The sequence below is a fragment of the Sinohyriopsis cumingii genome, chromosome 5 (genome assembly GCF_028554795.1).
Source record: "Sinohyriopsis cumingii isolate HCF-2022 chromosome 5, ASM2855479v2, whole genome shotgun sequence".
NCBI lineage: Eukaryota > Metazoa > Mollusca > Bivalvia > Unionida > Unionidae > Sinohyriopsis > Sinohyriopsis cumingii.
In genome coordinates, this window is record NC_142965.1 from 111,841,192 (window position 1) to 111,857,898 (window position 16,707).

The window sequence follows — 16,707 nt, forward strand, 5'->3', positions numbered from 1 at the left end:
GCTGGGGCAGCAGCAGCGATCAGTGCTGGCATTGCGGCAAGAAGAGGAAATATACCACCGGTTTTAATCATGTCCTTGACGGTTTTTGGAGCGAAATCAAATCGAGCTCCAGTTTTTGCTTGTTTTGCTTTATTGAAATGATTAAGTTGTGTTTTAGTCAACGATAGCTTATTTGGACCACCATTAGCGATTTGATCATTTTTTAGTGTTATCGTTGCCCCACATGTGCTCGCGTTTTTCGATTGTAATTTTTTCGCCTGACTACGAGTCAGAGTGACATTAACGTGACTGTATGACATTTTATTTAATACGAGATTGATCTAATTGTCTACATGTTTTCGGAAAACTACATGTTGTCCACTGGTGCATCAATGATTCTCATTCTGCCACCAACACCTTCAAGTAACATTGCTTTATCGGAAAGTATATCAGCAATTGCCCTAGCACCTCCAGGAACTGCTGGTGGACCAACTACTGCTGCTGGTACTCGAGCCACGCGAGCCCGAATAACTATATCAACGACAGATTTTCTGAATAAATCCAAATGTTCCAACGAAAAGTAATAAATCGGATACAACGTTGTAAAATCACGCTGGGATATCTGCAACCCAGTGTCAACGTTTTGATCACGCCCATCATAAGACATCAATCGATAATATGCCCGTACAACATCATTTTGTTCAAAATTTAGATTAATGTCTTCAGCGGGTTCTTGATGTCCGTTTATTCTTAATGAAACCTCGGAAACCCCAAATGTGTCAAATATCATTGGACTTGCTTCTTGTCTATTTATTCTGGAATTTTTCTGAAACGCGATAAGTATATGTCATGGCGCTGACACCTCCTTTTGTGATCCTAATTGCCAAGTGAACAATCCAGCAGCGTTAATAGAAGTGCTATCTGTTGTCATTGATAACCAGGATAGCAATGATTTTCCACCTTGATCTATAAAAGAAAGTAACCGTTGTTCTTCAGTAACTGATGGAGGCATTGTTGGCATCCACAGAGATAGTTTTGTTAACACTGCTTTACCAGGATCAACTCCATCAGCTCGCCATATTGCATCATTATCAGAGTTTTTTTCTGACAAGCACTACTGTATGTTTAGCACCGAATATAACCTTTCGGACACTTCTACAAAATCCAAAAAGATGAGATAGTGGAATAGTACAGGAAAACTCTTCGTTGCCGTTCAGAATTGCTCGACGCGCGGCAAAACCCAAGTTGAAATTTTCGTTCATGGATGCAACTGCATCCCCAGCCGCGTGCATCGTTACATTTCTGTTTTTCGGATGATCAGATGTGTCCTTTACAAACATCATTGTTGGACCAGCTGATTTAGTGTAATCATCAGAATATCTTGCAAGACCAAGTTTCGTCGTGGCAACATCGACATTGTCCAAACACGACTCAATATCTTTTCCATCAATCCAATATGTAGCTTTGTTAAATAACGCCATCACACCAATATTAACAAAACCAACACGATCGTCTATCCCATATCCAGTATCATCCGCTTTTACGATTCTACCTACAATTTCAATATAAGCTTCACAAGGTGGAAAATATCTACTTGTATCATGAATTTGAAATTCAATTCTCCCCTGTGCGTTAGGTGTTTTTGCGTCATAGGAATAATATTGATAATCGCGCAAGGCTTCATCTTTTCTAACTGGTTTATCCATATCAAATGCTACGTTGGATATGCGTTGAAACATCTTATTGTAATGTATCATTGTCTGAAACGAAGACCACTTCCCGCTATTAAACTTGAAGCTATATTTTTTCTATTTCTTTGGAAGGTACATTAATCAGCGACGCTAGTTTTCGATTTGCATTTTCATTTATTACTTTGCTAACATCTGCAGGCATGTCTGCGGTGCTTGGTAATTTTACCGTCTCAGGTTTTCTACGTATTAATCGTGCTAGTCTATGTTTGATTGCCAAGAACGCTTTACCGGCAGCATCACTGATTACACCAGGAGCTTTATCTTTGATAATATCAATAGCTTTCGACGATAATTGTTTTGCAATTGGCCCCGCCTTTGGAGCTTTTCTTGTGAACAATCCTTGAATAACATTTCCAAGTCCATCTCCATAATATGCACTGTAAACAGGATATCGCGAATTTACTACCCTAACTCGTTGAGACATATGATGAGAGTCATGTATGATCATCTTATTTAATTGTTATTTATCTAATCGCTGTCAACAAGTTCATCAATAAGTTCTCGGTAGAAGCTAGTATCCAAGATACCACCTTGAAATAATCGCTGACAGATATCAGCCGCTTCATTAATTATTTCTGGCGAGTTATTTCCAGCTCGCTTTCCTCCGATGAGAACTTCTAACCGTGATACATCATTGATGATATTATCAGGACAAGAGATAAGACCACTTCCCAAAACACTGCCAGTTGGTCCTTCTTCTGTTGTTTTCTTAAATAGTCTTAAGGGCGATCTTTCTCCTCTTGCTTTTTTAAGTAGCTCCACAGACTTTTTAAGTTCCGACATCAACTTTTGCTGCGGTGAAGAAGATTGTTGTTGTTCTATCTGTTGCAGAGGTGGAGGGGGTTCCTGCCGGGGTTGTCGTTGTTCTAGTTGTTTCAGTGTTTCTTTATAAAGTCTCTTTACTTCTTCATCAAGACTTCTGTATTCTAAATCATCATCTCTGGCTTGTTTTTTGTTTTCATATATACGATATATCCACTTAACAAGTGTATCATCAGTTATTTTTTCAGAACCGGATTTTAAGATACTAGATTTATTAAATATACTAATTAATATTCTTTCAAGCAATTTTTCCATTTTAGTATTTCTAATATCTTCAATAAAATCCCCCCTAAATTTTGCAATCAGTCCAATATTTTCCTTTATTGGTTTAGACGCGAGTTCAGTACGAATTTGTTCAATACCCTCAAGTATTTCTTCGCCTACGGACGGAGGTTGAGCTGCAGCTATGTCAGTTGGAAGGTCTTGTAAAGGTTTTTTGCTTTTTTAGTTCTCGCTGCTATTTTTTCAGTCTGCGCGACGGTTTGTTTTAGCACTGGAAGAATATTTTTTGTTTCGTCCTTAGGATCTCCCAGTAAAGCTCTTTCAGGGACCTCCTCAGCTTTTTCAGTACCTGTTGTAACGGGTCTAAATAATTGTTCTGCACCTGTCGCAAATTCAAATTGTGCTTCTTGCCGCGCTTGTAATTTTTGTCTTACAGAATCTCTCACAGGAAGAAATTTTTTTATTGCTTCTAGTCGCTCTCGAGCTAATTTAGCGGAATGTGCTTCTCCAATGTTGGCCATTATTGTTAACTTAAACTTTTAATTTATGACAAGAGACGCGCAAATATTTTTTTCATACCTCGGTTTTCGAAAAAGGATACAGGGAGCAGCAGGGAGGGCAACGACAACAAAAGGCAGCAACGACGGCTACAATTATGTTTTCACACAAGCGTCAAATTCCGGCATTTGGAACCTTAGGATTCGCACTTTCATAAAGGGCTTATTTCGGCATTTGGAACCTTCTAAAAGTTGTAGGATTCGCCCTCCCTGCTGCTCATGTAGAATACATAATGGTGCATAAAGTCACTAACATGTGTTTGTTTGCATCATATTGAATTGGTAGAGGGTTGTGATGAATATTTCCACCGTCTCATTGATGATTATTATCATTTCTTGTAAGATGTCAGTACTACAATAAACTGTTTTCAAAAGGAGGTTACAGAGCATATTGAAACAAATGTGAATCAGGAAAAACGGGTATTTGAATACCAAAAGGAAAACAAAGGTTCATATAACTCTTGTAAAACAAAGTAGATGAGATTTTAGGTTAATCTAGACTCCTGCATTGCGGACCGCTAAAGAAACTCCCGAATCTTTGTTCCCTTATCACTGAGGTGACGAAAGAAAACCAAACGGTCCACAATACGAAAATTCAACCTCTCAATCGTTTTACATCCACCAAGAGGACTCTGATAGAGAAAAATTAAAAATTTTATGTAGCGAAAATTTAACATTTTCCTAAGCCAGTGAAATCTCAAATTGCAAGCCGAGTTGAAATTCGTCAAAGAGGTAGCTTCGATTTCTGAAGCAGAATTGGATATCGTGAACAACGTCTGAGTTCTAGGTCCTAAATTCGTCTCTCTTGGGGAAGACTTAAACAGGATATACAATATTAGAGAAAGTTTAATTCGTACTCTATGGAGATTCGAACTCCCAAATATGAAGTTCATTGTGAGATTCCAAAGTGATAGTCTTGCGCGAAACATGGACATACTTATCACTTCTAGAATCAAATTATAACGTGACGGATGAAAATCTTTGGACATGTTGTTTTCAATATCTACTGATGCCGTGCATGTTCGAATAGTTTGACTTCAATTATGTGCAAACTATAGCTGAACTTGAACTTTAAAAATTTATAATCCCAAGACAAGTAACAAAATATGTAATGACATATTTAATTTCTCTAAAAGCAATTATATTCCACTGTGTGTGTATGGGTGTGTGTGTGTGTGTGTGTGGATCATCGTATCTAGATTATGATAATGATATGCTTGGGAAATCTTGTCTCGTCGCAGTTTATGAGCTATTTTGTTTGTTGCTAAAACATGGGACATTATTGTATGTTGCTTGATAAAGAATGACAAACCACTTATTATTTAAAGCCAAGAAAACTACATAGATATTATCTCAGTCTTAATGTCTGATGTTCCCGAATTAGAAAGTAGATAATGATAGTTTCGTTGTTCCTTACAAGAGTCTTTCATATTTTATAATCTTGGTCTTAGTATATCTTTATAATTACGTCTGTGCATAAATAACTGGCGAGATAAGACGTCAGAAATTATGACGTACACAGATTTTAACCGTTTCTCTTTCCTAGTTTTGAGAAAATGTTCTATTCAGTAACTTACGAAATTTTTCTCGCTACATCAGATTAACAATCCTCAATTTATATAATGTGATAATATTTACCAGTTGCATTGAAAAAATACTTCCATGAAAGAAATAATACAAGTTTGATTGTAGGTACATTAGTTTGCTATATATGTTGACTTGTGATAAATGCTTTATTAACAGTAAATGGCAAGCCCGGATGCCACACATATGTTTTTGTTAGGAGTAAAGAACAAATTTTCATATCGTTTCAAATTTACTTCAAATATAAACCTGCACATCCTGTACGTTTGATTGGGTTATTTAAATATCCTTATTCCATGTTTTAAAAATATCCAAAAATATTGTTAAAATATAGTAAAATATGAATCATAATTAATTATCATTGAAACGTAAATTCGAATAATATAAAAAAATATATGGCTTTGCATTTACAACATGCCCGACCCTACCCTATCCCTAGCTCAATTCAACCAGTTAATGCTATATATATATGTATATGTGTATGTATATATATATATATATATATATATATATATATATATATATATATATATATATATATATATATATATATATATATATATATATATATATATATATATATATATATATATGTGTGTGTGTGTGTGTGTGTGTGTGTATATATATAACACAAGTTTAGACAAAAGCATTTAAAGCTGAACTCCAAAGCTGAATAGCCAACCAATTTAAAGAATATGAAAGATGAAGTAAGGATACATGCACTCAACCACAAAATTGACGTCTTGTTTTCTGATAAAACAGATTTATCTTCTGAAAACGGCACAAATCATTTCCATAATCACTTCAGAAACATATCCCATTCTAAAAGACATGTGTCAAAACAGAATTTGGAACGAGAGGCCAGCATACTAACAATAAGTGGACGGAATACCACAAAGGGAGACTTACAAGTTCGAAGTTTGGCCAAGTGGTAATACGTAAAGAATCTACTCGACCAGACCATTTAGTAAAAGTTGATAACAAGTATGTGAAATGGAGTAGGGATGATGAACCCGTAGCCCGGAGAACTTACATAAATATCATGACCCAATCTCATCCAGAGCTTCATGTGACACAGTGTGGGCTTTATGTTATCCAACTTTTTTCTCATTTGGGTGCAAGTCCAGATTTCGTTGTTCATGATCCTTGTTGTAGAGCTGCCTCAGCATTACTGGAATTAAAGTGTCCAGTTTAGAAGAGATGGAAAAATAAATCGCACGTTAGACCTCCGTGGTAGTGCAATCGTTAAAAGGAAGCATCGATATTATTTTAAAGTGCAAGGACAAATGGTCATTACGAGCGAGAATTGGTGTGATTTTGTGGTTTGGACTTCGAGGCAACCACCATCTATGTAACGCATTCCATTCAATTTAGAATTCTGGAATATTATGATAGAAAAAGTAAATTCCTTCTTCTTGAAAGAAGTTATTCCTGAAATGTACACAACACGTGTGTGTAGATGTGTTCCTATCTAGCAGTCAGTCAGTGCTGACGGGAAAGATAAATAATGTGATTGTCAGGTTAATGACATAAGGTGACATTCAAGTAATTCATCGACTCAGTGAGATTGGAAAAAAGGTTTAACAACAATATGGACTGAAGAATTCAATGTTTTCTTTATTAAATCTGCTGTTGAAATGTTTACTAAATAAGTTTTAAATATGTATTGCTGTATAGGCAGGTGTTTTTAAAAAGTCAAAATTATTGTATTGCCACAAACATTTTACAGTGATGTCATGCATATTGTCATAACATACTTCTGTAATACATCTAAATTAAGGTATTATAATATCAATTAGCTTTGCAAAGTGGTGTATGTCAATTTGTTAATCGTGTACATATCTTCAATATATTCGTTGCTTGTTAAATATTTGAATGCATAACAATTTTAAAAATATTATTTTTTTATCCTTTCCATCTGTCTCTTAACATGGATACGAAGATTTGAAATTGTTCGTGTTTGTTTCACTTCTCTTCTGGAGAACTTTTGTTTTCCATTTTTTAAATTGAGTAATGATGAGATGGATATCTTATTGGGGCTGTGTTGTCTGAGATAAGGAAACCTTTGTCTGCCATAATGTCGTCTCCAGGTTCACACATGTCAATCAGGGCGCTGTCTTTAGTAATTTGTTTTTCACTTGCATTCCCTGCCCATAAATCTGCTACAAATGTTACATCCTCTGCTGGACTAATTCATATTAACCATTTCCACTTCATATATGATGATGTTTAATCACTTTACATCAAAGACTTGTGCTGTAAGGAACTAGACGTTTCCGCGCATAACTCTGTTCAGACAATTATTACCCTACCATTAGTATATTTTTCCTTGAAACAAGGTGGCATATGTTCATCAACAGCACGTCTTCGAGGTCATTGGATTAGAAAATCTAAATGTATATACAAATAATCAATCCATTTATTAAAACTCATTCCACATGTCGACGTTCCAATGTTAAATCGATCTGCTAAATCTTCCAGTAACAAGCCTAATCTCAAGCGCATCAAGACAAGACAGAATTCATCTATTAGACGCTAGTGTATTGGACGTCACTTTCCCCTTGTAGCACCATAACGGGCTGTCTGACTTGCAACATCATCCTTAATTTGATCAAATAATGCCTTAAAAATAGCTGAATTTGGAACTCCAGTATAAGATAGGAATTTTTGATCATCATGTTCAATATCGCCAAATGTTAAGACAGGGGAATTAACCTGTATCCCGCAATCTACAGTTATCACTTTGTTAACAGGGGTGCCATAATCAGGTGACATTAAATTACACGCACACTGTGTAGAAACATTTTTTTCAGTAGGTTATTGGTTTGTGTTGATTGGTTGTTAATATGATTTGCGGCGATGTCATTTAAATGTATTGGCCCACAATAATCATGTAAATGTATAGAAATGTCCAGAGGTGATTCAGGTTTTACTACAACTGTTTCTGAAATATTATTTAAATCATCCTAGTCATGACTCTGTTGTTCAGCAATGTCACCGGGTTCCATATCTGTATTTAGCAAATTTTAGCTAAAAGTCACTATTTTCATGTTCCAAGGTTTCACTCTCCAGATTCTGAAATTAAATAATTATACAAATATAAACATAAATTATTTAACAGTTAGTTAATGGTTACATACACATGTGTAGCATGCACGGTTACAATTTGGTGCCGGTGTGAGTTACAACATTTCCTTTAAATACTGGATGGGTAGACAGTCCATATTTATAGTGTAGCTGCGCACCTGTAGACATTACAATGCCAATGGCATTAACATATTTAAAGACAATACAACAGTTAATAAAGGTCATTACAACATCAAATTAAACTACAATGCAGTAGCAGACTACAAGCAAATGCACAACATTTGTTATCTCTGAACATCTGTATGCATCACATCACAGAGAGGAGTACACTTAATAAGTAAAATATGGAATATGACAATTTGTTTAAAAGCATACAGCCCCCTGCTGGTCAGGAGTTGTAGAATTGCTCCGACATGCCTCGCTACGTGTCGTAAAAGGCGACTAAGTAGAGACGAACCTGTTTGCCGTGGGTTGCGTCCCGGTAGTTGAGCAGAGGCTTTCCGATGCAATACACTACTTAGGCCTCTACTTCTCTTAGACGGGTGGTCGGGATGGGCCCGGTTCCGACAAATCGGCTGGTCACGCCGAGCCCTAGGAAGTCTTTATTTACTATTTCACCTTCTTTATCTTTCTCCTTGTATCTCTCTTGATACCACCGTTGTCCCTATAGTCTATTCCTTTATCTTTCCCTTTCCCAAGTCTTAGAAGACTTCCTAGAAGGCGGTGGCTTAACCGGTCAATCGGGAGGTAATTTTACTGACCCTAGAAACTGGCGACTTCACGGGTCAATCAAAGGTAATTTTATCAACTGAGTATGGCATCTGTGTATCCCTGGCACTTGAAAAGTGTCCCTTTGTTGGGCTCCATCGTGGGCTATGAGCACGGGTGCTGAATTTTAATCAAGCCATCATGGATAAGTCGAAAAAAAAACAAAATAAACGTACCAAAACTGAATCAGAGTCGGATGATGAACCATGTAGTGTGGAATCCTTTCCTCGCTTCATGGTCATCCAATCAAAAGACGAATCGAAACCACTTGCAGCTCTATCGCCATTTATAGTCGCAAATACTATACTTGGACAAGTCGGCAAGCCAAAAGTGTCAAAAAACTAAAATCAGGCGACCTACTTGTAGAGTGTGAGCACAAAGCACATACTGAAAATATCCAAAAAATTAAAACCTTTCACGATATTCCAGTAACCTGTTTCGCCCACTCTACACTTAATACATCAAAAGGCGTAATTCGTTCCCGTGACCTAGCTGAAGTCAGCGACAAAGAAATTGTCGAGGGGATGAAAAATGAAGGTGTCACTGCTGTCCGCAGAATTCGTATCAAACGAAACAACAATCTGCAGGACACCAACACTATTATTTTCACCTTCAACAAGCCAACAGTACCTAAAGTGATCAAATTTGGATTTCTACAAGTTAAGGTTAAGATATACATACCAATTCCCCTCCGATGCTACAAATGTCACAAATACGGTCATCATGAAGACCGATTCTCTAGAAGCCAAATATGCGGCCGATGTTGCGACCCCTGTCATCGGGAATCCGAGTGCAAAGCCACTCCACATTGCGTCAACTGAGGAAAGGAACACCATGCTAATTCAAAGGAATGCGACACATGGAAACAGGAGAAGGAAATTCAGAGGGTTAAATATACGTCCAAAATCCCCTATCCAGAGTCCAGGAAGCTTGTACAAGCTAGAACATCACTCCCCGGCCCATCCTTTTCAACTGTAGTGAAGAGCAACCAAAAAGCAACGAAAGACGCCCAAACCCAAACAAACCCACCTGATTCCCCTTCTGACTCGAACATTCCACATTACAAACCCCAGAAAAACTCTACATCGACGCAAACAACATTGAACAATACTCCACCACCAAGATCACCAAACAGTAAAAAAAAGTCGCAAACAGCAAGGCAGGAAAATGGGTATGATGACCCCATAAAGCTGCACAATAGGTTTGGAGACTTTGAGGATATGGATGCAGGAGAAACTGCTCCATGTCCTCAAGGTGGCTCCAGACCTAGCAACAAAAATACACACCCGTACTTCCTCCAGATAAATAACCAAACAGATTGCCTCCGCGAAAGGTCTAACCTAGTTCCAGAATCTTCAATATAAACTTGTAATGAAGAACACCATCATACAATGGAACTGTAGAGGACTTAAAGCCAACTACCATGATATTCTTTTGCTTTTAAACGAACATGATCCTGCAGTACTATGTCTTCAGGAAACGTTTTTGAAAGATATGGATAACATCACACTTAAAAACTACTCCCTGTTTAACAACTACTCTCAAAATGTTGACAGGGTCTCAGGAGGAGTCTCTGTTATTGTGAACAGCAGAGCCCCTCATAGCGTCATTCCTTTAAACACAAATTTACAAGCCATTGCTATAAGCGTCACTCTACATCGAGTCATTACCTTTTGTTCTATTTACATACCACCAAACACCAACCTAGTACCAAACGAATTAGACAATCGTGTTCAATAACTCCCCGCACCCTTTGTTTTACTCGGGGATTTTAATGCCCATAACATTTTATGGGGATCAAATCACATAAGCGACAGAGGCCACAAAATATAAGAATTCATTTCCAGACACGATTTGTGTCTATATAACACCAAATTACCGACATATTTACACCCAGGAACTGGTACATACACATGTATCGATTTGACAATTTGTTCCCCATCGCTGCTTTTGGACTATGAAAGGAAGGTCGCTGATGACCTTCACAGCACTGATCACTTTCCAATCTCTCTTAACAACACCAACGTTACAATTGACGAAGCAATTCCACATTGGAATTTAAAGAAGGCTGACTGGGACAAATTTGAAACACTTGTACAACTAGACTTAACAGGGATACTGTTTTAAACGACAGTAACCCTTTTCAATATTTTACTTCTGTTTTAATCGACATTGCAGAAGAATCCATTCCCAAGTTCTCACCAAACAGTAAAAAACCCTCAAAACCGTGGTTCACAAAAGAATGTAAAGAGGCCATTAGACAACGCAGAGAAACACTGAAAAATTTTAATAATCGTCCAACGCCCGAAAATTTAACTAAGTACCGTTATGTTCGGGCCAAAGTCCGCCGCACGATTAAAGAAAGTAAAAAGGCATCATGTAAAAATATGTTTCAACTCTAACTTATCGTTCCTCTATAAAGAATGTTTGGGACACGATCCGCAAAATAAATGGAAAGGGAAAATACAATTCCTTTCGACATCTCAAACTAAACAACAAGAATATCAATTCCAAACATGACATTGTTAATATCCTTGAAAAACTTCCTCATCCTCTAATTATTCAGAAGCCTTTAGAAGACTAAAAACTCACAAAGAAAAGACACGGTTGAAATTCACATCGAATAACTCAGAAAGTCTAATCAACCGTTTACACCGTTTGAGCTGATGGAATCTCTGAATAAGGCCCACGATGCATCCACTGGGCCTGACAAAACACATTACCAGTTTTTTAAACACCTTCCAGAACCTTCATTAACATCCCTTCTGGAAATTTTCAATGATTTATGGATTACTGGTAATGTACCAAACATTTGGAAAGAGGCAACAGTAATACCAGTTCCCAAACCCGGTAAAGATAGCGCAGATCCTAACAGCTATCGACGAATTGCACTCACATGCTGTGTGTGCAATACAATGGAACGAATGATCAATGCTCGACTTGTCTGGTACTTGGAAACTAATAATTTAATATCTCCTTTCCAAAGTGGCCTTCGATATGGCCGGATCACCAATGCTCATCTGGTTAGACTAGAAACATTCATTCGCAATGCATTTATCAAGAAAGAACACTTAGTAGCGGTTTTCTTTGATTTAGAAAAGGCCTATGACACGACATGGAAGTACGGGATACTAAATGACTTGCACGATCAAGGTCTAAAAGGCCATCTGCCCTCTTTCATATCCAACTTTCTCTCAGACAGAGAATTCAAGGTACGAGTGGGCTCTATTCTCTCAGATCTGCACGAGCAAGAAATGGGTGTGCCCCAGCGCAGTATTTTATCAGTGACACTTTTCAACATCAAAATTAATAGCATCACTAAGTATTTGACTCCTGGTGTGGATTGCTCGCTATATGTTGATGATTTTCTCATGTTATCGATCAAAGCACATGCATACAATTGAAAGACAACGACAGCAAAATATAAACAAGATACACAATTGAGCAAGTACGAACGGCTTCAAATTCTCGAAATCAAAAACGGTATGCATGCATTTCTGTCAGTTACGACGACACCACGATGAACCTAAACTCACGCTGGACGGAACACCTATTCCAGTTGTTGAGGAAACAAACGTTTAGGTATACTCTTTGACAGGAAACTGACTTTTATGCCACACGTAAAGAATTTGAAATCTAAATGCTTAAAAGCACTTAACCTACTTAAAGTAGTAACGCACACTGACCGGGGTGCTGATAGAAAAGTCATCCTGAATTTATATAGAACGTTTATTCGCTCCAAACTGGACTATGGTTGTGTTGTGCATAGTTCAGCCAGAAAATCATATCTTAAAATGTTTGATCCAATCATCATCAGGGAATAAGTTTGGCTCTGGGAGCATTTAAAATATCCCCGTGTGAATGCCTGCTAGCTGAAGCGAACGAACCACTGTTATCGCATCGTAGGGAAATGCTTTCCGCACAGTATGCTCTTAAGTTAAAATCAAACCCTCTGAATCCTGCTTTTTCGGCTGTTTTTCAACCCAAATAGAAAACCTTATACGGAAATGAACCAAACGCCATACCATCTTTTGGCATTAGAATATCATCCAGCATTGACAGTACAAACATTGATCTTTCTAAAATTCAGAAAACGTCCATCTCCGAAACACCACTCTGGCTACTTAAACAACCAAAAGTACTTTTTACGCTACACGGTGGAAAAAAATCTGAGACAAACCCTTCCGTCTTCCACACCTGTTATCAATAACTCCTCACCTAATTTAAAAACTACACAAGAATTTATACCGACGGATCAAAGAATGAGGAAAAGGCTGGTGGCAGCCTTCGTTTGTGGAAATCACACAACGCAAGTTCGCTAACCAAATGGAACATCAATTTTTTCAGCCGAAATCAGAGCAATAGACCTTGCTTTGCAACATATAGAAAGCAAACGTATTTTAAACACCATCATCGTCTCCGACTCACTATTAGTACTTCAGTCACTACACAATAGAAAACTGGAGAATCCATTATTGAAAAACATACTCGTCAAAAATACCGAGATGAGTGTCTACCACAATATAATATACTGTTGGTTACCTAGCCATATTGGTATTAATGGTAACGAAAAAGCTGATCGCGCTGCTAAAATGGCCCTTACTCAAGAACCATCTGATTTTACCGTGTACTGATTTTAAATCTAGTATCAGAAAGTCCTTACGTCAGAAGTGGCAGGCATCATGGAATGATGCATTGAATAACAAACTTCATGCAATCAAGCCAACTCTAGGAGAATGGACTCCTTCCTACAGAACCATGCGTAGGGAGGAGGTAGTCGTTGCAAGAATCCGAATTGGTCATAGTTATATTACCCACTCCCACATACTAAAAGGTGAAGACCCACCAGAGTGCGTTTCTTGCAATGCACCATGCACTATCAAACACTTTATAATAGAGTGTTTTGACCTGAAACCTGCGCGCTATCAGTATTACAATGTGCATGATATGAAGGAACTTTTTGATACTTTAAACTTGACTCGTATTATAGAGTTCCTGAAAGCAGTGAATATTTACTCTAAGCTCAAGGTTTTATGCTATCACTTGTGCAGTTTTATGCACTATATCTACCGTCCCTTTGTCATACCTTTTCATTTTTTTTCATTAACATACAACATTTACATCCTCCGTTGATCGGGAAGCTTTATTTTGCACCGTTACCATCTTACCGTTTAAATTTCAACCATTTTTTCTTTTATACCGCTGGTCGATATAAGATCTTTTATAATTTTTAAAAGATTATACAAATAACATTTTGTTTGGCGCTAAATAGCCTAACAGGGCTGATGCGCCGTTAAAAATAAAAGCAATCAATCAATCAATCAATCAATCAATTAAAAGCATACACAGTGCTACTGATTACAGATTTTTAAAAAGCACAGATAAAGAACACATCCTACCCCACATCTCGTTTAAAATGGATGGGGCATAATAGCACTCAATGTAGCCACTTACCGACGCTTGAAACACTGTGTTCGTGAAACTAACGAGAGTTGATGTTCTTTTGACGGCCCACTTCTATTCACAAAATGATCGGAATACATCTGACTGTTAGCTGTGTAAGTGAAATCTTTCTGTACTAGCCGTGACCGCGGAAGCCAAACTCTACGTAGTTTACATTTGGCAGGAAATCTGTGCAATGATATTGTTTTACTATCTACTTCCTTCGCTCTAAAATTGCTATAAATGTAACAATGCTTGTTGGGTTTTGCCACATACATTCTTTGACAGCTGATGAATGGGTAGTCCACCGAAGTTAAAACAGCAGCTAACGCATAAGAAAAAGATGCACTGAAGAGCTCCAACTAGGTGGGAGACAACAACCTTTATTGAAACATTTGAGATACCGGCCCTCAAAAGTGAAAATAATTCATACCTTGTTTTATAACTTTGTTTTATCCCTCTTTCATGTTATATATCTTGAACTGAATCATTATCAATTTCAATGATTTTCATGAACATTAAATTCATTTCGTTCTCGTTATGTTTGTTTTCTTCATACACTTTAAAAAAATAAATTATAAATTAAGATAATTATTTAATCCAGTAGTATCCCTTTTGATAAAAGATATTCATACTTACTTCAAGAAATATCTATTTTAATTTTTATTCTATAGCAAGGTAAGTTGGTGAATTTATTTTGAAACTAAATTCCTCTCCAAAGAATAATATGACTTTTTGTGGGAGTTGAACTTGACGCTTTTTGTTATATGTTTATACTGACGTTGTTTATTTCGGTTGCGTTTATTAATATAAACTTTATTAATGTCTGTCTTGTTAGTTTTTGAGCCAGTTTAACGGCATCAACCGGGGCTTAATTTACTTTAACTCATAAACCCTGGCGCCGCGATTGCGCGTCAGGAAGTAGTTGCATACTGCCGAGCTCTGTAACGTCTACGTCATGTATGATACACAAAAGTGGGTGGTATTATATAAATGAAGGCAGATGTAGCTCTACAATGATACCAACTGATCTGTACGTTTTGGCTGCTCTACAAAATACACCGAGATAAAACAAATGTTTTTGAGCCGATTTGTTTCCACCCAAAATTTGCCCGTGGTCGAAATCCGATTTTGTGTCCGGATTTTAGACATTTTGGCTTCACATCTAAGGCAGAACAGTTTGAACTGCACAAAGAAAGGTAAACGTTTGCACAAAATTAGGATAAGGTGGGCATTTGGAATATAGAGTGGTATCATTACGAAAATGATGGTCCGTTAAACAAAAACAAACTCCAACTTTACGCTTCTGCTCACGTGCGAGCAAAAAACGCCAATGATAAACAATGTTTCTAATACAACTAGGCATTAGGTTCACATGAAATCGCTTGGAAATTGATGTATTAGGATGTATTCAGAAATAGCTCCCAAAATGTGTATCCTACTGGCATGTCAGGCGAAAACAACAAAAACCCTCCAAGGGTTAATGAGTTAACTGTGTATGGCTAGTATATGGCAAGTCTAGTTCTCTGTCACTTATGCAGGTTTTCCAGGTTACTGTTTTGGAGTTTGTTCGTTATAAAAAAGTAGAATCAAATATGGAGCTTATTTTAACAGCAATTACTATTGCAACTAATGCAATACTATGCGAACAGGCCTCGGTTTCACTTGTCATAAATCTTTTAAATTTTTACCTTTTCTACCTTGTATTTTTACATTCTTGTGACCGTTCTCCCAGTTGTTTTTCAAATACAGATATAAGCGTATTTAATCCTCTGTGAAGTTACTTTCTATGGCAATGTTTGAACCATTATATTTTCGTCAGTTTTGTTTTCTAGACCATATTTTTGCATTAGAGGTTTCCTAATGAGGTCGTCTTTGCTTTTATCAAGTTGATCCACCCTTCATTAGGAGTCTAGACATATTATTTAAGGAACCTAATTCAATGACAAAAATCGTAAATTATTAGCAATTTACTTGCTGACTTCCGAACGTAAGACGTCCTTGTTTTCTTACTCAATTTTGCACTTGTGTTAAAATATTTTTTCGGAAGCACTTAGTACTCAAAGTTGTAATCAAAACCTAACGAAAACAACATTGTACAAAATCGCATTTAGTTACTTGCCAAGTAGTATATTTTAGCTTTCTCTTTTAAGAAATAAATTATAAAGATGTAATTGTGAACATTTTAAACATACAATTGATATCATTTACATTTATTTTAAATCTAATTTACTCAATAGCCAGTCTGTTGAACGTTTGGGAATTATTTCCTTGAAATCGTCCTTTACTAAGTCATATATCACAGGTAAATTGTTCAGCTCAAACGGAGAAAAGTGATTCTGGGTCTATTATCATTACGTTGTCAAATAAATTAGACATTAATGTTAATCTCAGCTTTGCATTCCTCCGACTATGTAGCAAAATACCCCCACCCTAGGGATATAAAGTACTTGTACATGAAGTGAAATCATATGCCGAAGAACAATCCTTTCAAG